Genomic DNA, 26,452 nt, shown 5'->3' on the forward strand with positions numbered 1-26,452 from the left:
TTAAGTATGGGGGTTTACGCAGTGCATTATATTAGATATCATTTTCGGATTCAACTGCGTTAAGTAAGTCATTCATGTATGACCATTTCCATGAGAGGTAGTTGTAACTGACTAATTTCTCATGATTTTTGAATGGTTCAATTAGCATTCATTGCATCGGGTGATGCTCACAGGGGTGAAGAAGTGGGATTGAAACTAGTGAAAATGAATCACATAGCATCAATCATCACTTCCGGGGCTTGCACCCGGTAACCAGGTCTTCCTAGGAGGTCACCCATCCCAGAACTCCTCTGGCTCAAGCGCGCTTAACTGTGGAGTTTTCCCCACAATCAAGCCCGCTTAACTTGCTACCCCATTTGCAAAACCTTAGCAAGTATTATGCCTCATGAACCATTCAAGTAGAGATCCCTTGACTCTTTTTGAATTTAAGTATGGGGGTTTACGCAGTGCATTATATTAGATATCATTTTCGGATTCCACTGCGTTAAGTAAGTCATTCATGTATGACCATTTCCATGAGAGGTAGTCGTAACTGACTAATTTCTCATGATTTTTGAATAGTTCACTTAGCATTCATTGCATCAGGTGATGCTCACAGGGTGAAGAAGTGGGATTGAAACTAGTGAAAATGAATCACATAGCATCAATCATCACTTCCGGGGCTTGCACCCGGTAACCAGGACTTCCCAGGAGGTCACCCATCCCAGAACTCCTCTGGCTCAAGCGCGCTTAACTGTGGAGTTTTCCCCACAATCAAGCCCGCTTAGCTTGCTACCCCATTTGCAAAACCTTAGCAAGTATTGTGCCTCATGAACCATTCAAGTAGAGATCCCTTGACTCTTTTTGAATTTAAGTATGGGGGTTTACGCAGTGCATTATATTAGATATCATTTTCGGATTCAACTGCGTTAAGTAAGTCATTCATGTATGACCATTTCGATGAGAGGTAGTCGTAACTGACTAATTTCTCATGATTTTTGAATAGTTCACTTAGCATTCATTGCATCGGGTGATGCTCACAGGGGTGAAGAAGTGGGATTGAAACTAGTGAAAATGAATCACATAGCATCAATCATCACTTCCGGGGCTTGCACCCGGTAACCAGGACTTCCCATGAGGTCACCCATCCCAGAACTCCTCTGGCTCAAGCGCGCTTAACTGTGGAGTTTTCCCCACAATCAAGCCCGCTTAGCTTGCTACCCCATTTGCAAAACCTTAGCAAGTATTGTGCCTCATGAACCATTCAAGTAGAGATCCCTTGACTCTTTTTGAATTTAAGTATGGGGGTTTACACAGTGCATTATATTAGATATCATTTTCGGATTCAACTGCGTTAAGTAAGTCATTCATGTATGACCATTTCCATGAGAGGTAGTCGTAACTGACTAATTTCTCATGATTTTTGAATAGTTCACTTAGCATTCATTGCATCGGGTGATGCTCACAGGGGTGAAGAAGTGGGATTGAAACTAGTGAAAATGAATCACATAGCATCAATCATCACTTCCGGGGCTTGCACCCGGGAAGTCCTGGTTAACGGGTGCAAGCCCCGAAAGTGATGATTGATGCTATGTGATTCATTTTCACTAGTTTCAATCCCACTTCTTCACCCCTGTGAGCATCACCCGATGCAATGAATGCTAAGTGAACTATTCAAAAATCATGAGAAATTAGTCAGTTACGACTACCTCTCATGGAAATGGTCATACATGAATGACTTACTTAACGCAATTCAATCCGAAAATGATATCTAATATAATACACTGCGTAAACCCCCATACTTAAATTCAAAAAGAGTCAAGGGATCTCTACTTGAATGGTTCATGAGGCACAATACTTGCTAAGGTTTTGCAAATGGGGTAGCAAGCTAAGCGGGCTTGATTGTGGGGAAAACTCCACAGTTAAGCGCGCTTGAGCCAGAGGAGTTCTGGGATGGGAGACCTCCTGGGAAGTCCTGGTTACCGGGTGCAAGCCCCGGAAGTGATGATTGATGCTATGTGATTCATTTTCACTAGTTTCAATCCCACTTCTTCACCCCTGTGAGCATCACCCGATGCAATGAATGCTAAGTGAACTATTCAAAAATCATGAGAAATTATTCAGTTACGACTACCTCTCATGGAAATGGTCATACATGAATGACTTACTTAACGTAGTTGAATCCGAAAATGATATCTAATATAATGCACTGCGTAAACCCCCATACTTAAATTCAAAAAGAGTCAGGGGATCTCTGCTTGAATGGTTCATGAGGCACAATACTTGCTAAGGTTTTGCAAATGGGGTAGCAAGCTAAGCGGGCTTGATTGTGGGGAAAACTCCACAGTTAAGCGCGTTTGAGCCAGAGGAGTTCTGGGATGGGTGACCTCCTGGGAAGTCCTGGTTACCGGGTGCAAGCCCCGGAAGTGATGATTGATGCTATGTGATTCATTTTCACTAGTTTCAATCCCACTTCTTCACCCCTGTGAGCATCACCCAATGCAATGAATGCTAAGTGAACTATTCAAAAATCATGAGAAATTAGTCAGTTATGACTACCTCTCATGGAAATGGTCATACATGAATGACTTACTTAACGCAGTTCAATCCGAAAATGATATCTAATATAATGCACTGCGTAAACCCCCATACTTAAACTCACCTATAATTTTATATTTTTAGGGCTCTTACCACCTATAGTAGTTTAAGTGTAGGGCTTTGGAATAGGGAAGTGAGTAAACTTTCCAAAGCTATATATAAACAATAGAATCTTGTGTTAGGGAGACAAATATAATTATTTTAGTTTTTATCGGGGAAGCTCTTCTTATACATGAGTTAAGCGTGAAATCATGTTGGATCTGGTGAAGTGATCGTACCCACTTCATTGGCTATGATAAGTTTTTTCAACATATTACAACGGTGTAAAAAAGTACTTGGAGTCACTTGAAAGTGAACCTCCAGTTGATCATGTGGAGGAGACTTCTAGGGGATTGATATTTGTTACACTACTCTTGCGTGTTGATTCGTTTTATGACTATCCCCTAGGTAATATTGCTGTAGTTGGTATACTTAGTGACCATAATCTTAGGGCTCTATCTAAGGTGAGGGCAGAGGGAAGGTCCTGTTGTACCTAGAACAAATGTTGACTACAATGAATTAGAATGTTTGGAGGGTAATCTTTGCTCGATATGGTATAAGAAAAGTTACTAGCCCTAGATTGTTTCATTAAGCAGGTTGTCAGGGTAAGTAATTCCAAACGCTCTTATTTATAAATGTTTTCACCTTGATCTTTGCAATGTTGGATTTCATCACCAGCTAGTAGTTACAGATCTTTGTGAGAAGTCAGTTTGTGTGGTTTGAACTCCTAGATTTTTTAGTGTGTGTTACTTCATTTGCTGTTTCTACTTTTTAGAGACTTTAGGTGTAAATTAAAAGTAGTGTAAATCATTAATTAAAGATTTCATCATGGTTGAAGTATCAATAGAATCACATAGAATGCTAGGGCGACCCCCTGAGTATACACTAGATCAGTCTGAAAAAATCAAAGCTGAAAAATTGAAATCATCAGGATCCAAACTACAAGAAAACCTAAATGTTCTACTATTATAGAATTAGATGTAACAATAATTGAAGTAAATCAACTAGAAACATCTACTATTCTAGAATCTGAGGAGACAAAATTTGAACTTGACCAACCTCAAAAGGTAAAGTCACATTCAGGAGAAACAAATTTAATAATTATTGAATTTATTCAAACTAAATCAGATACTAGAGAGGTTTTAGATTCACAATTAACCAAAATAGATATCAAAGAACCTGAGTCTGACATTTTTAACTCTGAGTCATCTTCAGCTGCTATAACCCCTACTCCAAGTCCTTGACATTCACCGCATGTAAAATTGCTTATTATTGATAGTCTTCCTCATGGTCTTATTAGCATTGAAGAACTTGCCTCAGATTAAGAGTAAGAATCACCTCATATGCCAATTTTTCCTAGTGATCAAATGAACATTTTGAAAATTCTCTTTAGATCTCTTCACCCTAACCCTTGGTATTTCACACCCTTGAACTTTTTAGGTCAAGGTATTCCATGATACACTACTCCTTACTCTATTGTACTAGGATTTGATTGGTCTAGAATGGCTTCTAGAAGTATGCCTTTCGGTACATCTATATTTTCCACTTCTCCAGAGTCAACTTTATATTGTGGCCCATTAGTACCTCCTGGATATCAATCTCTTTTCGGGACATATTCAGGAACTTCTCTCTCAATTCAACCTTTAACTGTGTCAACTGGGCTAACTAATCCTACACTTTAGGGTTTGACATATGATCAATATATAAACATGATTTTCGACAATGTAGGTAATACTCAAACAAAATCGACATGTGGATATTACCTGCCTAGGGGGAAACCATCATATCATTCTCCGGGAGGCAAATTTTTTGTTGGAACTTATCCTACAGGTTGAGGGAAAGCTCCTACCAAAATTATTCACTTTATGGTCAAATCCCTCAAACCGGTTTAGGGAAAATTGTTGTATCTCATCCCATTATTGGTACTCCATTCCCTCGAATGAAAAATATTTGGAATTCGTCATATAACCAGCATTCATTGCCATTTTCTCCTCAAGTGCCCAATTATCAACCTGTTTAACATGTTGGACAGCGTATCCATGCAATGCCTATTCAAGGCATTCCTATTCAAGTCCAACAACCTTTTTAGGGTTATACATTGACACCTATTCAACAACCATTACAACAACCTATCTTGAGTACTCCACAAAACCTGGTACAATCTCTTGTGCCAATATTTGTTCAAACTCCAGTTATAGGTTCACCATGAACTCCCATCCCAAGAGTATCATAGGTAACTGTTCCCATTTCATATAAAGTAATGGTACAACCAATTACTCAGACTATTCCTCAAGTATTTTCTTATCAAACTGCTACTACAATACAGTCTATACCTCAAATACCTATGGTGAAGTCTAGTATACCCTATGGACAAATGTCATTTCAAGGGTAGGTTCTGCAAGGTCAACCTTAGAGTTAGTTTTTTCAAGGCCAACCTTTTCAAAATCAATTCTTCTGATGTCAACCGTACCAAAATCAACCCTTACAAGGATAGTTTATTGACAGTCAAATGGGTCAGGGTCCCTTTTTCCATAATCAATCGTACCTCGTGCATACCTTTCAAGTACCTACGCAATCATAACCTGGTATGGCTGATCTAGATATCGAGGAGGTATGCTAATTCCAACTTCCTAGGCTATTCCAGGATATGTCGGATATCCTCCTCTTGGAAGAGGACTCGTCCCTCAGGGTTATCAATATAGGAAAAAAGATCGTAACTGTCATTACCATTTATCGCAACTTTCGATTGAGTAGACCTATCTCGGTTAACAAATGATCCTATTTAATATTTACCATAGTGGCCGACAATGCCTAAAAAGTTTCTAAGTGATATTTATAAATTTGAATGTAAATCAGGAAAATACCCATCAAATCATGTTATGACTTATCATCTTGGGTGCGTGTTAAACTCATTAATCGATGGTTCTATTATATTATGACTTTTTCAATGAACCTTAACTAGTTCGGTGACGAAATGGTGTGTATAATTTCCGTAAGCCTCCTTCGATACAATCAACGCCCTTGCTACTGCTCTTTTGACACATTTTTAGTTACCCATTTGCTACGATAATGGAACTAAAATTTTGACCTCTTTAAAACAGTCAACGTCTACCCATATTTTCGACCACATTCATGAATCGAGACCAAGATGTCATTTGGTTAAAGTTTATATCCTAGACCATATTTTGGTTGAATGGTTCATAAAATCTCTTTTTCCTGTGATTTCTACAGATGTTTCCAAAGGTAGAGTTGTAAATGAGGAGCAAGTTAATGCTCGTCCCCAATACTTGGATCTTGTTTATACTCAATCTGGAACTTTATATGAAAAATCCTAGATTTACCTCATCCTAGTCAAACCAACCCAACCACTATAGGATCACATGTCGTTGATGGTATCATTGGTTCAGTGAGTCGAAAATATAAGAATAAAAATAAGAATTATGGGAAAATTAATTTTTGGCTTTATCTCATCAACCCAAAGAAGATCCTTCTCCTAAAATTATTTTTGAAATAAACGTTGTAGAATCATTTACTAGAAAAAGTAAGCAAACTGGAGGCAAGAAAAAGGGAAAAGGAAAATCTAAAGAAGACACTTCTTCTAAGGAGAAACCTAACAAGAATGAACCATCTGATGAAACAAAGAAACCTTGTTATCCTTTTCTAATTTGTGATGAAGATGATTACACTAAAGAGTGCCCTCATTACACCGAAGTTTCTAAATTCATTAAAGGTTCACCCACCCCAGTTGTTTTGAAGGACCCTTTCCCTCCTCAAGATAGTAAAATGGTTTCTCATAACCTATCTTCCTCCTCTAGATCAGAATATATCATGATGATGTCTTTGCAAGTTATGGTAGCAATGAGATCTAAAGACTATGGATCAAAACATCCTATCAAAGATGGAGATGATTCCAGTTCACCTAGTCAAACTTCCACTTCTACTCCTCCTACTTCTGAACCATTACACATTGAGAAACCCAATCCTTATATGGTAATTCACTCACCCCCCCAGGGTGTTCTTCGAAGGTCATCCTTTCACCCTCATGCTAGGGCTACTTAGAATTACAACATCGTTGACTATTTGGCTATGAAAACTTCGATAATGTCGGATATTGAAGTGCTGCAGACTTGTCCAACACAAATGAAATTACTTTGATCATCCATTGGAGAAATAGATCTACAGGACTCTAATTTCATTGTTTTTTATCTCCAAAACCATGTATCGTGACTCCCACATCAATTGGCTTTTCAGATACCAGCCCATGTCAAAACTAGACGGGTTTTCTGGATAGTAATTGGCAAAGGAGCATATACATGTATTATCTCCATTTCTTGTTGCAAAGATTTAGGCTCTCCAAGAATCAATCACTCTCCCATGACTTTGAAAGCCTTTGATGGAAGAGGTTTTTGCCCTTTTGGAAATTTAAATGATTTACCTATAGAAATAAAAGGTAAAACTGTTGTAGTTGAAGTTGAGGTTGTTGATGCTCAGCTTGACTATTAAATTTTACCTGGATGAAGTTGGACTTATTCCATGTCGATAGTGGTCTCATAATTTTTTTGAATGATAATGCTTCCTCACAAAGGAAAAATTGTGAAAGTAGACCAATTGTCCTATTACACTTTAGACCCTAATTTTACTACTTGTATTCCTTTTGTTGGTAAATCGACTAATCTATATGAGGAGGTTGGTCTTGGCCTTCTTAAAGGCTCATTTTTAATGGGAACTTTCACATTCCCTCTACCAAATCCTCCTCATAACATTGCCTAGATTAATATGATTACATCAAGCACTTTTGGATCTTCGGATCCTTGGAAAGTCCCTTCTTAGTTAGAATTAACCTTATACAATTGTGAGATGCCTATTAGTCATTTTGAGTTAGTTTATCAAGTAGTCCAATCTTTTTCTAACCCATCAACCCTTGAAAATGATCAAATAGATACGATTAATGATGAATATTCTCATTTGTCATGCTTGGAACCAATTTCAATGCCTAATCCTTTTGATAAATATTTTTTAACTGATGAAGGTACTATGGAAGTAATGACTTTGGACGAAATTCCATGGGATGGTCATTAACATCGCTGATATTTCCTACCCTATCTTGACAAAATTAGGAATAATTTCCCATCCATGTTTTCATCAGAGATTATTATTAATCCTCAATGTCCCATAATTATCCGTTTTTCTGATTCTGAGAAGAACTTAGGAAACATATCAGCAACAGTACCAATAGACATCTCGATGAAACTAGGAGTTACTGAGAATATTCATATAGGAGCTTATTTTTCTTTAGAAGAGATTCAGACATATAAAACCCTATTTGAGGAATTTTGTGACATTTTCCCCTGATCTTACGAATAAATGCCAGGAATCGATCCTAGTATTGTAATACATGAAAGTAAGACTTACCTGGATACCAATCCTGTAAGGAAAAGATTGTGTTTGGTGCATCCGTGAAAAGATACCAATATAAAAACTGAGGTTAAGAAACTATTAAAGGCATGATTCGTTTACCCTATTCCTTTAACTGATTGGGTATCAAATATTGTACCTATTAATAAAAAGCAAGTAACTATTCGAGTATGTGTCGATTATAGGGACATTAATAAAGCGTGTCCCAAAGACAATTATCCAACCCTGTATATCGATCAAATTGTTGATGATTGCATTGGAAATGAGATTTTATCTTTCATGGATGGATTTTTCATGCACAAACAAATAAACATACTCAATGTCGATCAGCATAAAGCTGCATTTATTTATCCATGGGGAACCTTTGCTTATCACAAACTCCCATTTGGCTTGAAAAATGCTGACACAACTTTTCAAGGTGAAATGTCTTACGCATTTCATGATATCAAACATATTATTCAACACTATTTACATCATCTGAAAATGGGGCACTTAGGCTTCTTGTCTAACTTACAGGAACCTCTCCCACTTCCAAATCTTAAATATTCCCAAGTCTTTATGATTAACCAATGCAGAATTAAATATGTGCATGAAAATAAGGTGTATGCTTATGGTTGTTTTAAATTGTTTACGTGTTGTAAATTGATTTGCTTAAACTGATATAAAACATATAACAATGAGACAATGCAGCAAATAACAAACCCACATAAGACAACAAGTTTAATATGGAGTTCACCAAAAACTCTTAGGCTACGTCTTCTTGAGCTCTAGTCAACTCAACTAGGCTCTCTGGGATTATGGTCTAAGTTCTTTTAGAAGCTCCATGCTCAAATCCACTGGTTTACACATAACACAATGGGTTCAGAACACCATCTTATCGTCGGTTTTAAAGCTCTCAGCTTTCTGGCTCTGGCTCTCACTCTAGCTCTTGCCTCTGGCTCTAGCTCTGGTTGTGGCTTTTGGCTCTAGCTCATGGCTTTGGCTCTTGGCTCTAGCTCTGGCTCTGGCTCTCTACAACTTTCATCTCTCTATCTTTTCACTTGACCTCCAAGTGACTCCAAAGACTCCCTCAGCTGCTCTGGGCATTAGTTTTTCGCTCTCTCTGCTCTCTCTGCTCTCTTGCTTCTGCTTTTCTCTCAATTGAGCTCTTTGCCTCCTTTGAGGTACTTTTCCATCTTTTCAGATGCCGCAGTCGTTTATATGCGATGCATTATCCCTCTGCGGCTCTACAGCTTGTCTGCTCCCTATCAATTAGACTGGCCATCTAGCTCTGCAGCTCTGAGGCATCAAAATGCCTACTTGTAATGTGGCATGATGATCATGAGTGGTTACAACAGTTTTAGGGCCTTCTCATAGGAAAAAACCCAAAAATTGAGAAAATCACATTACACAGAGAATGTCTGCAAAATACACTATCGGGCGTGATTTTTGGACATGAAATCCCATTCAATCGCCCCTAAAATCCCTATCGAGTCTGCCATTAGGTGTTATATAACATCATATTAATGTATTGTGTAAAATCCCAAATACACGGAAAAAGATTCAAAAACTCGAAAAAATCCTTTTTATCAGACTTCAAATTATATCAAAATCGCCCTATAATCACATCGGGTCCGCCTTTGGCCACTATCACAAGCCCCACCATAAACATATGGGATCCCTGATCCAACGGTCAATATGCAATTTCGGGTGGCTTAAGGGTACGGAGGTTACCGACCTAAAAAGGTAGTTTTCCTCTCTCGTTTGCTAGCCACGCACCATTCATTATATGGGATCGGGCGGAGCTATCCCGATACCATTTACCGATTAAGGCCCACTAGAAATCCTGCTTTATCGGAACTCAAATATCATGGCACTGTGTTTATAATTCCCTTTCGGGTTCGCTTTATCACTTCAGAGCATTTTCCTTTGTATTTCAACTTTTCTATTGAAATCTGCTAATACACATAAAAATCAACAAATACCGTTTTATCGGAACTCAAAATTTATAAAAAACGCTTATAAAATCCATTAGGTCTGACAATCACAAGTCGTCAATTAACCCTAGCTATCCATTCATGTCTTGATCTGATGGTTGATATTGCACGTCGTGATTGCTATCGCATATCGCATCGCATACAACCCAGGGGTTCTGTATATCACCGATGTTGATCCGCTGATCTGATCATCGGCAATTAACATATCACATAATCAGAATCACCAAGTTTGGGGTCCCGATATCACATACGGGTCTGCCTCTAATGCGGTGAGTCAGAGATCGCTGATCCATTGATATCGGTGATCACAATATTGCATCAGATCGGGGTCCTTGCCTTAGGTTATATGTACAAGCTTTTCTCTGACCCGATATGTCGGGGATTGGTGTTATGGAACCAGCTCAAGAAAATATAGAAAAGATAGATCAATGCCTTAGAATTCAGCCTCTTCGAGGGGGCAACCTCCTTTACATTACATAAATGAACAATTCTTGGGTGATACAAATGAAAAAACCTCCTTTCTATATATAGGAGTCTATGGAGTCACAATATAACCCATCCGACCTAACAATAATAATATAAAGCCACAAAAATAACAATAGAGGGATTATATGGGGCAGAGTAATAAAAATATGGGGACAATAGGGGCTCAACAATATTAATAAGGGATACAACTACAATAGTAATGGGGTAATCACTAGTATTATAGGGACCTAACATGCCCCTCTCCTTCAAAAAATTGTTGTCCTCAACGCGTGAGTAGTTATGGATGCTTCTGTATAAAATTTTCATTCTCCCATGTGGAATCTTCAGTGGATAAGTTCTTCCACTTGATGAGATAGTCTAAAATTGATCCATTTCATAGCTGTCGAGTTCTTGTTTCTGTGACTCCTTCCGGTTCCAATATAATTTTTCCTTCCTCGTCAAGTTCTGGCAATATTGTTTGAACTGGGAGCTTGTCGCCTATAACCTTCTTTAAACATGAAACATGGAAAACTGGGTGTACTCGAGACGCTGCAGGAAGCTCCAATTTGTATGCCATAGTACTAATCTTTTGCAGCACCTTGTATGGACCATAATATTTTGGTGATAATTTATTATCCTTCTTAGCTTTCTTGAGGGAAATTTGTTTATATGGTTGTAGCTGTAGGAATACCCAATCACCTACATCAAAACTTCTTTCATTGCGATGTTGATCTGCCTACTGTTTCATTCTATTATGTGCCAACACGAGGATATCCTTTAAGAGTTGAAGGACTTGTTGTTGATGTTCGATGTGATGTTCCACTGCTTGAACCTTAGAATTTTCTCTTAAATATGATGTGATGGATGGTGGCTGATATCCATAAAGTTCCATAAATGGGGTCATTTTTGTTGCTATATGGAAGGAAGTGTTATACCACCATCCAACTAGAGGCAACCATTTGACCCATTGTGTCTGTTTATCAGATACAAAGCAACAAAGATATCCTTTCAAACATTTGTTTACTAGCTCAGTTTGCCCATTAGATTGAGGATGATAAGATGAGCTATGAGCTAACTAAGTACCAAGACAAGAAAATAATTATTTCCAAAAATTTCCAATGAAAATGGCATCTCTGTCACTTACAATAATCTTTGGGTTTCCATGTAGATTTTTAATTGTTTCCATAAATGTAGTAGAAACTGTACTAGCTTTAAATGGATGTGATAATGCACAAAAGTGTGCATACTTGGTAAGTCTGTCAACGACCACCATGATGACACTCTTTCCCTCAGACTTGGGTAAACCTATGATAAATTCCATTGAAACCTCCTCCCAATGTTGGCTTGGAATGGATAAAGGTTGTAATAGACCTAGGGTCTTAATTGTTTCAACTTTATTTTGTTGGGAAACCAAACATTCTGCCACAAACTTTTGAATATTCGATTTAAGGCCATCCCAAAAAAATTCCTTCTTAACGATGTTGTAAGTTTTCAAAAATCCTGAGTGCCCTCCTAAGGGAGAAGTGTGCAATTCCATAAGATTTTTTTGTTTGGTTACGAATTCTTACAGAGGTATAAACGATCTTTGTACCATAACGAATCATTTTTCCAGCGAAATGTATTAGATATATTGGAATCTTGTTGTAACTTTCGAATAAGTGCCCATACTTCCTCATCATTCTTCCATTCCTCCCTTGCTTTGTTTATCCAATCTAGTTGGATAATAGAAATGGCACACAACAATGCTTCCACATCCTCATCCTTTCTTGAGAGTTCATCTGCCACCACATTTTGCTTCCCTTTTTTGTAGATGATTTCAAAGTCATAACCCAACATCTTTGTGACCCACTTTTGTTGCTCTTCAAAGGATAATCTTTGTTCTAAAATGTATTTAAGGCTATCAGGATCTATTTTTACCTTGAAGTGTCTACCCATTAGGTAGGGTCGCCATTTCTTAAGTGCATGTAGTATTGCCAACATTTCCTTCTCATAAATAGATTTGTGTAAAAACTTTCCCTTGATTGGATAACTTTCAAAAGCAATGGGTCTTTCATCTTGCATTAAAACAACACCAATTCCATTTCCTGAAGCATCACATTCCACAATAAAGGTTTTTGTGAAGTCTGGTGTAGCTAAGACCGGTGCTTGGCACATTGACTTTTTAAGATGTTCGAAGGCCTTTGTTGCTTCTAGAGTCCATGAAAATGCATCTTTCTTCAGTAATGTTGTTAGAGGTGCTGCTTTTCTCCCATAATTCTTAACAAACTTGCGATAATACCCTGTCAACCAGAGAAATCCTCGCAGATTCTTTATGGATGTGGGGATTTTCTATTCCTTAATGGCTTTAATTTTGCTAGGGTCTACCTTAACTCCTTCATGAGATACAATATGACCCAGATATTCCACCTCTTGTACTCTAAAGAAACATTTGGATCTTTTTGCATATAATTGTTTGTCCTCCAATAGTTGTAGAACCCCGTCAACATGTTCAACATGATTCTTCCAAGACTTGCTGTAGATTATTATGTCATCAAAAAATACTAACATAAATTTTCTAAGGAAGGGTTTGAAAATGGAATTCATCAAACCTTAAAATGTAGAAGGTGCATTGGTAAGGCCAAAAGGCATGACCAAAAATTCATAATGACCCTCATGAGTTCTAAATGCTGTTTTCGAAATGTCTTTAGTCTTCATTCTGATTTGATGATATCCTGAACAAAGATCCAACTTGGTGAAGTAAATTGATCCATGCAATTCATCTAGTAATTCATCAATGACAGGAATAGGAAACTTATATTTAATAGTGAGCTTGTTGAGCTCCCTATAATCCGGACACATGCGCCATGATCTATCCTTCTTGTGCACTAATACTACTGGAGCAGAGAAAGAACTTTGACTAGGTTGAATTATACCATCCTCTAGCATTTCTGCAACCACACGTTCAATTTCACTCTTTTGGGCATATGGATATCCATACGGCCTGATGTTTGGAGGAGCACTTCCTGGAATCAAATGAATAGCATGATCATGATCACAAATAGGTGGGAGACCTTTGGGAGTCTCAAATACCTCGGAATTATTGTCCAAGACTTTTTGGAGATTTGGAGAAATAGAGAATTTATGTGGAAACATCTAACGAACATAATTGAGAAATGACACATCTTTGTTCCTTTTTTAGAAGCTTTGTCATACCGTTAGAACTGATTATCTTTCCCAGTTTCCCTGCAATACCCCTTAATTCAACTTCCTTTCCTTCGGCAGAAAATTTCATGAAAATTTCTTGAAAATTAAAAGCTATTATACCCAAGGATTGTAGCCATTGGACTCCTAGTACAACATCAGCACCTCCCATTGGAATGGAAAGCATTGGGCTAGTCAATACATATTCTCCCATGGATAGCTTGATATTATGGCACTTTCCAGAGAAATTTATCATTCCTCTATTTGCAATCATCACTTGACACTCTGGTGCTGGATATAGGAAGCAATTCAATTCTTTTGCTACCTTATAATGAATAAAATTGTGGGTACTTCTTGAATCAATCACCACTATTACCTTTTTCTTCTCGATTTGTCCTTATATCTTGATGGTTTGAGGAGTGATGATTCCAGCCAATGCTTTACAAGATATGGTCGGATTCGTTTCTTCTTTATCTAGGCTTTGTTCCTCGAGTATATCCTCTTCCTTTGACCTTTCTTGCTCCTTTTCTTCTTCCTCTTCACAATCTATGTAGAATAATTTCTTCTCAGCACACTTATGACCTTTAGTGTATTAGCTATCACAACTGTAACAAAGCCCTTTTGCTCTTTTTTCTTCCAATTGTTGTGGTGTCAACCTTATAGGTTGTGGAAGGCTAGGGATAACAACACTTCCATGTTTATAGTTATGACTGGTATGCTTCCTGGTTGCCATAATTTTGCTTTCCATTTTTCTTGCTAACCTGAATGCCTTCTCTAATGAATTAGGTTCCCAAAGGTGAACATCATGTTGGATATTATCTTTTAAAGTCCCTATGAACACATCAATCCTATGCTCCTCTGGAATATTTTTTACCCTTATGTTCAATTTTTGGAACTCCTCAATATGCTCCATTATTGAACCCTTTTGTTTGAGACTTATCAATTGGCTAAAAAAAGTGTTGCTTTTTGTATCCTCATAATGTGCTGTCAATTATTCCGTAAAAATTGCTCAAGTGATAATTTTTTTACAAGACCAAAGCCGTTGATACCATACAAACTGATTTGGTTCCAAATATAAAGTTGCAATACGTACCTTTTGTGTGTTTTGCACATTATTGAGATCGAAAAATTGTTCCATCTGTAATATACATGTTGCGAGATCCTTGCCATCAAACTTCCTCATATCGATTTTTGGAATATGGTGGGTCTTCGATCCAATATTAGAGTCTATGGAATCATGATTGACATTTTTTTTGTTCTCATCATGAGTTTCCTTTACTACCCTTTCACCATTAGTGACCGTTTCTTGTAGCACCTTATTCATATTTATCTTCAATTCTTCCATCTTATCATCCATGCCATCCATTTTAGCGTCCATGCCATTCATCTTAGCTTCCATTCCATCCATCTTAGCTTGTACACCTTTCTTTAAATAATCCATCTTAGCCTCTACGCCTTTATTTAAACCATCCATCTTAGCTTCTACATCTTTCATCTTAGATTCTGTTACTTTTTGTGCAAGTGACACTTGTTGCACTTGGTCTCGTAAATTTGATATATCATGTTGCATTTCTTCATCATCTTCATGAGTCATGCTAGAGCTTTCAGGTTGCTTACTAGGTGTTTGCATTTTCTTTCCTCGGGGCATCAATTACTGATAATTATTCTTTATTATGCCCTTTGAATTCCTTCAAACTAAGTTTTCAAACCAAGCTTAAGAAAAAATAAAAAATAAAAACTACACACCTTTTTTCACTTTGTAGGAGCTTGATATTGAATCTAATGTATCTCTGTAATTCCAGATCATCCAGTTCTGAAGTTGTGGTCTATAGTAGCCCTCTGCATCCTCTTTCCAATGCCACCAGTCTGATCCAAATTGGATTCTCCAAGAAAGAGTTATGCACAATCTCCCAAGATGACCTGATTATAGACCTTTCCAAAAGAGCGAACTTGTATGAAGTGCCATGAGTCACTGTTTTGACCTTTGGCTCTGAAAAGTATATACAAGAAACTATAATCCATCCTCTTTCTACACCTTCTTATGAAATTTCAATCTGATGCTTAGAGGGAAAGTTATGATGATTTTCCCTAGGTCACCTGTTTGGAATGTAATTCAGGAGTCTGAAAAAATACCAACTTCCTCAGATAATATCTCTCCAAATATAGCGCGAAAAGCTCTGAAATTTGGACTCGAGATTTAGTGCCATGTATTCTCAAAAGGGTTTTTTTTTATCTTCTAAAACATCGTAGAAAACAATTTATAGCAAAAATTCCACAATGACCTGTTTGGAGCAGCAAAACCCTAGAAGCCAAACCTCTGATACCAAATGTTATGGAACCAACTCAAGAAAAGATAGATCAACACCTTATAATTCAGCCTCTTTGAGGGGGAAACCTCCTTTACATTACATAAATGAACAATTCTTGGATGATACAAATGACAAAACCTCCTTTCTATATATAGGAGTCTATGGAGTCACAATATAACCCAGCCGACCTAACAATAATAATATAAAGCCACAAAAATAACAATAGAGGGATTCTATGGGGCAGAGTAATAAAAATATGGGGACAATAGGGGCTCAACAATATTAATAAGGGATACAACTACAATAGTAATGGGGTAATCAGTAGTATTATAGGGACCTAACAATCAGAAATCAAAGGTTTCTCCCCTTTCTGCATAAGTCCACCTTTGGTCCTCCTCCGATGCGATTTCCCTTTATAAGGGTTTTTTGTGCATTTTAGGGGGTTTTGCCTCTTTTTCCAAAAAGCAAAGGGCATCTTCTTTTTGTGATAAATTCTGCATCCTAAGTCCATTTTGTCCCATTCAAGTTGCAGTAGATTCAGAATGAAAAGATTTTTGCCATGGGTCTATTTCAAAGAACTTCCTTGGACTTTCATTTTCCTCTATGAGGAACACTTAGACTTAGGAGTCTATCCAAAATCCATTTTGGATCACGCCTTCCCACTAAAAGAACTTTTGGTCTCCAAAAGAGTGATATACTAATCTGAAAAATAAATGAGAGTAACAACACTCTCTTCTTTCAGCCTCCATACACTTGCCTTGCATAGTGCCCCTGAAGCAAAGCCTTTGACCACTCTCCTTCCAGGATATGCTGGTCCTCCAGGGAAGAATTGTATTCCTCCTTGCCTTCTTGCAGAACTCCTGCTAAAATGGTCACAGAAGGTAGTTTGAACTTCTCTCCCTTGTGTTGGAAATAATACTGAGAGGGGGGGGGGTGAATCAGTGTTATCAAACTCTTTTCAATATACCATCCAGATTTATACTTTAAATTATTCCTCATATATTGATGATTAACTTGTATGTCAGCACCAAATAATAATGAACAAGAACAATGAAAAACAGACAGTCACACCAAAGAACACCAGATATAAGGTGGAAACCCAATGTGGGTGAAAACCACCTGCTGCAATATGTCCCTATCTTCTTTCAATTAGAAACTTTTTTTACAATGATTTTGTACTGGTGCAGTCCTTTACCAGTACGTAGGCTGTGACCTGCAGAGAGCTACAACTCTCTCTCATTTTCCAGTCTCTCCTGGAAGGGAGCTACAACCCCCTACTTCTTTTCTTTCAAGGACCACGTTTGATTAATTTTCAGACTGGATCCAAGAAGATCAAATGACCATCAAGTACATGTGAATCAACTAATTTCCTTATACAATAAATCTTCTGAATCACCCAAAATTCTTAGAAAATAGTACCAAAACTCAATACCAGTAACCAAACATAAATTATGCACCTAGAACCCTACAGAATAGTCAAAGGCAGTTAAAACAAATCTCATGCAGGATTCGCAACTTCACCAAAAGACATCTGCGAACATCCGCGCCTGTGCTTCTTTCTGATATTCTTGGTATCCTCTCTTGCGCAGTATTCTGCCCTGCGGGTATACGCACCTGCACTGTGTCACACTTGCGGTCCTGCGGCTACATCTGCACTTGCACACTCAACTATCACTCACCAACCGACCACAAAAGTTTTGGATCTAGCCTTTTTAAGATCTTCAACATTCATTGATGCCCAAGCCAAATGATCTCCTTTCCTTTTATAGTCAAGCTCTTGTTAAAACCATGAATCAGAACCGTAGATAAACAATACAAGGGATCCAAAAACCTGGGGCTCAATAGTTTGGACCAAAACCATAGGATCACTTAATCGACGACTTAAGTGATAAAACAGAGAATATGATAAAAAACAGTCCAAAAGACTAAGAGGCAGACTTCAATTTTAATTCACCCGCAACTATTCCTGTATTGGGTCCGCTCCTCATGACATCGCCGATGGCCGATGGGCCGATCCACTACTGCTCCGATGAACTGGATGTGACGTAGCATTTAACCATGTTTTATATGCCCGTCGGGTCCACAACCTTATCGCAATCGGCACATGGGTGTGGCAGGGCTTTAAGCGCTGCAATACATAACTCTCCGATGTGATATTAAATTGTTTTAATAACTCCATCAGGGCCATACCTCTATCGCAATCGGTGTTCGGAAGTGGCAGGGTTTTAAGCGCTGCGCTACATAACTCTCTGATATGACGGACGCGATATTATTATAAACTATTTTTAATGCCTTCATCGGGTCCGCAACCTTATCGCAATCGGCACTCCTGGACGTACAACCCTTAATAGAATCCGCCGATATGATTTCTCTGATAGTGTTTATTATATGCAACATATATTGTTCCATTGTTGTTTATATATATATATATATATATATTGCTCTGCTTATGAACCTTGCTCTTGCCATACGCGATATGCGATAATATATTAACCATAACACAATCCCGCATTGGGTTTGCGTTATTATCGCAATCGGAGGTACATAGCTGAACCACCGATTATCGATGTCACAGATATACACATATACGCCGATATATATATAAACTTTTCTGCTGATAGTGTGTTTGCCATATATATATGTTTTGGCCTCCGTTTGCCCTCCGATAGTATATTTGTATGCATATAACTCTTTTGTGGACTATACAGCTCCCGATGGCTCCCGATGGCTCTGTCTTGGCATTCTTTGATGTTAAATGCATTTTGTGGACTATACGGCTCTCGATGGCTCCCGATAGCTCTGTTAAATGCATGCATATATATGTCTGTGCTCCGATGGCTCTGTGTGCTCCTCTTCTTTGGCATATATATGTGACATATACATATATATGGCTCCTCTTGGCTCCTCTTGCTCCATCTACTCCTCTCGGTTCGTCTGCTCCATTTCCTCCTCTTCTTTGGCTCCGATATGCCCTGTTTTCTCTGTTTATCTCTTTTGTAGATTCATCTGATTGTATATAAGTGAGATTCTCTTCTATGAGTGGGTTGCCATCAAGTACAACACATGCATCATAATGCCAACAATCTCCCCCTTTGGACTTGATGGCAACAACACCAAAATCAATCTCTCCCTTTGACATCAAGGGCAAAGGGCGGATCAAGACATACTCCTTCCTTGATATACATTCGGCTGTCCATACTCCCCCTGAGTACCTGCTCCCCCTGACTATAAACCGGATCATGAAAGAGATAGAGACATATTGCAGCACTATTCAGATCAGCATCCATGATCTCCTTCAGCACTACCATAATGCCAACAATGCATTATATATGCTCCCCCTGAACCTATGCCATTCGAACTGTGACCAATCCTTAACCCAACAAATGTACGCCATGTGAAACTCGCGTACAAACAACAATCTCTGGAACAGATGAGATTCAACAACAAGATGATGCATCAACAACCCCCAGCTTTTGCCTGAGGTATTCAAAGGTCTCCCTGGGCAATGGTTTGGTGAGTATATCAGCAACTTGTTCCTTAGAAGGAACATACTCCAACTTGACCTTTTGTTCAAGAACTTGTTCCCTGAGAAAATGATACTTGATCCGTATGTGATTGGTCTTTGAATGCATGACTGGGTTCTTTGAAATGCTGATTGCACTTGTATTATCACATAAGATGGAGATAGGTGGTGTACAAGTGATTTGAAAATCCTGCAAGGTCTTCATCATCCAAAGAAGTTGAGTGCAACAAGATGCAGCAACCACATATTCTACTTCAACTATAGATAAAGCAATCGAACTCTGTTTCTTGCTAAACCACGATACTAATCTGGAACCCATAAAGAAATCACTGCCACATGTGATTTTCCTGTCATCCACACTTCCGGCCCAATCTACATCTGTGTAAGCATGAAGTTTGAGATCTATGTCCATAGGATACCATAAGCCATAGTTTTGAGTTCCTTGAAGATACTTGAAAATTCTCTTCACTGCCTGAAGATGAGTTTCCTTTGGATTTGCCTGAAATCTTCCAGCTATTTCCACTGCATGCATAATGTCTGGTTGGGTACCTATCAAGTAAAGTAGACTTCCAATCATAGATCTATAGGTTGGTTGATGCACTGCTGTTGATTCATCATTTGCACTAAGGCTGCATCCTGTAACCATTGAGGTACATACTGGTTTTGCATCTTCCATGCCATATTTCTTCAAAATCTGCTTGAGATACTTGGTTTGAGACAAGAAGATACTGCCTTCATTTTGTTGGATTTACAATCCAAGAAAGTATGTCAGTTCTCCAAGCAAGGACATTCCGAATTCTTTCTGCATCACCAAGGCAAAGCTTTGACTCATAGCTTCTTCATTGCTGCCAAAGATAATATCATCTACATACACAACAAGTATTAGCAATTTGTCATTTTCAATTTTTATATAAAGATTGCTATCTGCTGATCCTTTTGAAAAACCTTGGTGATGAAGGTATTTGTCCAAATGGTAGTACCAAGCCCTTGGAGCCTGTTTAAGACCATAGAGAGCCTTTTTTAGTCTGCATACAAGATTTGGATCACTCCCAAGAATGAAACCATCTGGCTACTCAATGTATACTTCTTCTTCTAAGTCTCCATTCAAAAAATCTAATTTCACATCCATTTGAAATACTTTGAACTTTTCAAAGCTTGAGAGAGCAAGGAACATTCGGATGGCCTCAAGTCTTGCAATAGGAGCAAAAGTTTCTTCAAAATCTATTCCTTCTTGTTGGGCATACCCTTTACAAACAAGTCTGGCCTTGTTTCTAATTACTTCCCCATTTTCGTTCAACTTATTTTTGAAGATCCATTTTGTCCCTATGACATTCTTATCCTTTGGTCTAGGAACCAACTCCCAAGTGTTGTTCTTTTCGATATGTTCAAGTTCTTCATCCATTTCCTTGACCCAAAATTCATCCTTGCATGCCTCTCTTACATTTTGTGGTTCAGTGGAGGAGAGTAATGCCAAATAGCTTGAAGCTTCTGTAGTTGTTCTTCTTGTTTGTACGTCGGCCTCTTTTTGTCCCAAAATTTGAGATTCTGGATGATTCTTCTGTACATACCTAGATGGAGTCTTCTCTTCTATCCTTATCTGTTCCTCTGGGGCCTCTTGAGATTCTCCTTCTTCATGATCAGTCTAATTTGGAGGGTAGTCTTCATCCTCTTCGATATTTTCATAGTTTACTTGCCTAGGAATGTATCCTTTTTCATCGACCACTACATCAATGTTGTCAACAATTCTTCCAAGTCTTTTATTGTAACACTTGTATGCTTTGCTGTGGGGAGAATAACCAAGGAGAATGCCTTCATCTGCTCTAGGTTCAAGTTTGCCAAGTTGTTAATCATTATTCTTGATATAGCATTTGCTTCCAAAAATTTTGAAATGCTTTACCGAATGAGTCTCACCGTACCAGATATCATGAGGAGTTTGAGTGCTGTTCACTCGGACATTTTTTTTATTGAGAATAACAATAGTAGCAAATGTAGCTTCACCCCAGAAGGTTGCAGGAGTTCCAGACTCATCAAGCATAGCATGAGCCATTTATTGAACAATTCTATTCATCCTTTCCACCATTCCATTTTGCTGAGGAGTCCTAGCTGTAGAGAATTCCCTTCTTATTCCATGTTCTTCACAGAAATCAAAAAATTCATTTGTGGTAAACTCCCCACCTCTGTCAAACCTTAGGCACTTAATTTTGTGATCAGATTCATTTTCAGCCAAAGCTTTGAAGGATTTGAATTTTTCGAATGCTTCATCTTTGTGCTTCATAAGTCCTAACCAAATCATCCTGGAGAAATCGTCAATGAATAATATAAAGTATTCTTCTCCTCGAGGTGACCTTGTCCTAAATGGACCACATACATCTGTATGTACCAGCTCACGAGGCCTGCTAGCTGATCCTTCCTTTTCAGGGAAGTTAGTTCTGGTTTTCTTACCAAACTGACATGATTTGCATATTATGTTGTCTGGAATTTTGATGTCTGGAAGACCACGGACTGCTTGGTATTTGCATGCTTTCCTTATTTGTGAAAATCTTAGGTGTCCCAACCATCGGTGCCATAACCAATGTTCATCGTCCTTGCTCAAATAGCATTGTTATTGTCCTTCTTCAAATATGTATAAATTATTTGGAGTTCTTCTACCTCTGATAACTGTTTCTCCTGTATCGAGATCACGAACACTGTATCCATTTGATCGAAATATTACCTCGGTTCCTTGATCGCACATCTGACTGACAGTCAGAAGATTATGCTTCAAGCCATCAACATACAAAACATTTCTAGCTTTGAACTTTTCCTTCAATTGAGCAGTGCCTTTTCCTTTTATGACTGCAGGGGTATCATTTCCAAAAGAGACTTTCTTTCCCTTTTCTAAAACACTATATGATTCAAGTTTTTATTTATCACCTGTCATGTGTTTTGAACATCCATTGTCAATGTACCATTGATTTTCCTGTCCTTTCGCATAAAAGGCTATTCCACATCTTTCTGGTTGTGGTTCCTTTATCCTCCATGTTCTAGTGCTTGAGGCTTGTTCCTTTGTCTGCTGAAACCTGCTCCTGCATTCAAAATCTTCATGACCGAAGTTATTACAAATAGAACATTCGATTTCACTTTCAAGAGCCAAAAAGTTGTTATAGGTTCTTTTCGTAATCCCAGTCATACTTCTTTGTTTTTGAGCTTCTCTAGTCATGATTGTCTTATAAGCAACACATTGAGCTACTTTGTGACAAAAGTTATGGCAAGAAAAACATTGTCCATTAAAAAAACTTCTGCGGTTATCAAATCTACCAGCCATATGGTTGTAGTTTTTATTGTCATCCATTCTTGAGGCAGATTGAGAAGATCTTACCTATGGCTGATTGTAGCTTTTGTTCATCCTTAAGGAGGATTGTCCTTGATTTACCTGGTAGTATTTGTTTATTCTTGAGGGAATTCGTCCCTGTTTTACCTGGTGATCTTCATTTGGCTTTTCTTCATATCTCCTTGCTGCATCGAGATAACTCTTTGAGGTGGATGCTTGAGATGCTTCTCCAGTATACCCCAAACCTGTCTTGATTAGTGGAGAGCGCTGTACATTGATGATCTTATCCAGAGTTTTAGATCCTTTAACAAATGTTAAATTAAGAGCCTTTGATTTCTCAATTTCTTTTCGAAGCCCAACAATTTCACATTCTAACTTTTCAAGAGATTGTTCCTTTTCATCAAGTTGGATTTGCAAAGTGTCAATGATCATATTATTTTCTTCTAAACATGCTTTGAGTCTAGAAATATCGTTATAAAAACCATCTACATCTATAGTGTCCATGTAATCATCATCTTCAAAAGCCATTAAAAGTTTATAGATGATACCTCATTCATCTTCATCACTATTTGAAAGACCATCACTATCTTCATGAGTGTAGTAACTTTTCTTATTTGCATTCTGTTTCTTGTTCTATCTAACAGGTTCCTTCCCTTGATCTTTATGAGGACATTTGGTAGCATAGTGACCGACTCTCCCGCAAGCAAAGCATTTGAAGGGTAACTTACCTCTGAATCTTCCAGTACCCCGTTGAAGATTCTTGACAAAATTTGATTCTTCTTCCTCTTTTGATGCATGTCCTAACTCATAGTAGTCTCCTTTGCCTGAAGCCTTGAAAGCTACTTCTCTCCTGTCTGAAGGTCCTCCTTTCCTCATTTCATAAGTAGTTAAAATCCCGTGTAGCTGTGACATGGTAAGATTTCGTAGATTCTCATTTTCCTCTATTGCAGAAACTTTAGATTCAAATTTAGGGGACAAAGATCTTAGAACTTTTTCAACCACAATAGCCTCTTTTATTTCTTCACCCAAATTTTTCATGCAATTAACAATCTCATCTACCCGAATGAAATAGTTAGCCACACTTTCATCATTGTTCATTATGAGATTTTCATACTGAATCCTGAGAGTTTGATTTTTTGCTCGTTTTACCTGTTCATCTCCTTCGTAGCTCAGAACAATCTTGTCCCATATTTCTTTTGCGGATTTATACTACATAGCCTTCATGAATTCTGATTGAGATAAACATCCTAATAGGGTATTGACTGCCTTTGCATTTGTCTCATATTTCTTCTTCTCAGCCGGATCTGTAGGAGTTGCTGATGAAAAAGTGTACCCTGTATCTATGATGTCCCATACTTTTGTACCAAGAGATTGAAGATAGGTAGTAACTCTTACCTTCCAATATACGAAGTTTGTCCCATCAAAGATCGGTGGCATAATTGATGCTTCCCTCTCGTAGTTTCTCATGATGAACTATCTTCCTTCAAGTGATCAAGCTTCTTTGAAGGACCTGGCTCTGATTCCAATTGTTGGAAATAATACTGAGAAGGGGGGGGGGGGGGGGTGAATCAGTATTATCAAACTCTTTTCAATATACCATCCAGATTTATACTTTAAATTATTCTTTAGATATTGATGATTAACTTGTATGTCAGTACCATATAATAATGAACAAGAACAATGAAAAACAGATAGTCACACCAAAGAACACCAGATATAAGGTGGAAACCCAATGTGGGTGAAAACCACCTACTGCAATATGTCTCTATCTTCTTTCAATTAGAAACTTCTTTTACAATGATTTTGTACTGGTGCAGTCCTTTACCAGTACGTAGGCTGCAACCTGCAGAGAGCTACAACTCTCTCTCGTTTTCCAGTCTCTCCTGGAAGGGAGCTACAACCCCCTACTTCTTTTCTCTCAAGAATCACGTTTCATTAATTTTCAGACTGGATCCAAGAAGATCAAATGACCATCAAGTACATGTGAATCAACTAATTTCCTTATACAATAAATCTTCTGAATCACCCAAACTTCTCAGAAAACAGTACCAGAACTCAATGCCAGTAACCAAACATCAATTATGCACCCAGAACCCGACAGAATAGTCAAAGGCAGTTAAAACAAATCTCAAGCAGGATTCACAACTTCACCAAAAGACATCTATGAACATCCGCACCTATGCTTCTTTCTGCTATGCTTGGTATCCGCACCTGCGCAGTCTTCTACCCTGCGGGTATACGCACCTACACCGTGTCGCACTTGTGGTCCTGTGGCTACAGCCGCACTTGCGCACTCAACTATCACTCACCAACCGACAACAAAAGTTTCGGATCTAGCCTTTTTAAGATCTTCAACATTCACTGATGCCCAAGCCAAATGATCTCCTTTCCTTTTATAGTCAAGCTCTTGTTAAAACCATGAATCGAAACCGTAGATAACTAGTACAAGGGATCCAAAAACCTGGGGCTCAATAGTTTGGACCAAAACCATAGGATCTGCAATACATAACTCTCCGATGCGATATTAAATTGTTTTAATAACTCTGTCGGGTCCATACCTCTATCGCAATCGACATTCGGGAGTGGCAGGGCTTTAAGCACTGCGATACATAACTCTCCGATATGAAAGACGCGATATTGTTATAAATTGTTTTTAATGCCTTCATCGGGTCTGCAACCTTATCGCAATCGGCGCTCTTGGACGTACAACCCTTAATAGAACCCGCCGATATGATTTCTCCAATAGTGTTTAGTGTATGCAACATATATTGTTCCATTGTTGTTTAGATATATATATATATATATATATATATTGCTCCGCTTATGAACCTTGCTCTTGCCATACGCGATATGCGATAATATATTAACCATAACACAATCCCACATCGGGTCCACGTTATTATCGCAATCAGAGGCACATAGCTGAACCACTGATTAGCGATGTCGCCAATATACACATATATGCCGATATATATATATATATATATATATATATATATATATATATATATATATATATATATATATATATATATATATATATATATATATATATAAACTTTTCTGCTGATAGTGTGTTTGCCATATATATATATATATATGTTTTGGCCTCTGTTTTCCCTCCAATAGCATTAAATGCCATATAACTGTGTTTTTGGCCTCCGATAGTATATTTGTATGCATATAACTCTTTTGTGATCTATATAGCTCCCGATGGCTCCCGATGGCTCTGTCTTGGCATTGTTTGCTGTTAAATGCATTTTGTGGACTATAAGGCTCCCGATGGCTCCCGATAGCTCTGTTAAATACACGCATATATATGTCTGTGCTCCAATGGCTCTATGTGCTCCTCTTCTTTGGCATATATATGTGACATATACATATATATGGCTCCTCTTGGCTCCTCTTGGCTCCTCTTGCTCCATCTACTCCTCTCGGTCCGTCTGCTCCATTTGCTCCTCTTCTTTGGCTCCGATATGCCCTGTTTTCTCTGTTTATCTCTTCTGTAGATTCATCTGATTGTATATAAGTGAGATGTTCTTCTATGAGTGGGTTGCCATCAAGTACAACACATGCATCATAATGCCAACACCTTGACCATTGATCCAAGGTGGCTCAAACAAATGCGAATTGCACCTACTCCACAAAATATTCATTT

The sequence above is a fragment of the Pinus tabuliformis genome, chromosome 3_1, assembly GCF_031772625.1.
Source record: "Pinus tabuliformis cultivar Carrire ecotype Pingquan chromosome 3_1, CPIR1, whole genome shotgun sequence".
In the NCBI taxonomy this organism is placed as follows: Eukaryota; Viridiplantae; Streptophyta; class Pinopsida; order Pinales; family Pinaceae; genus Pinus; species Pinus tabuliformis.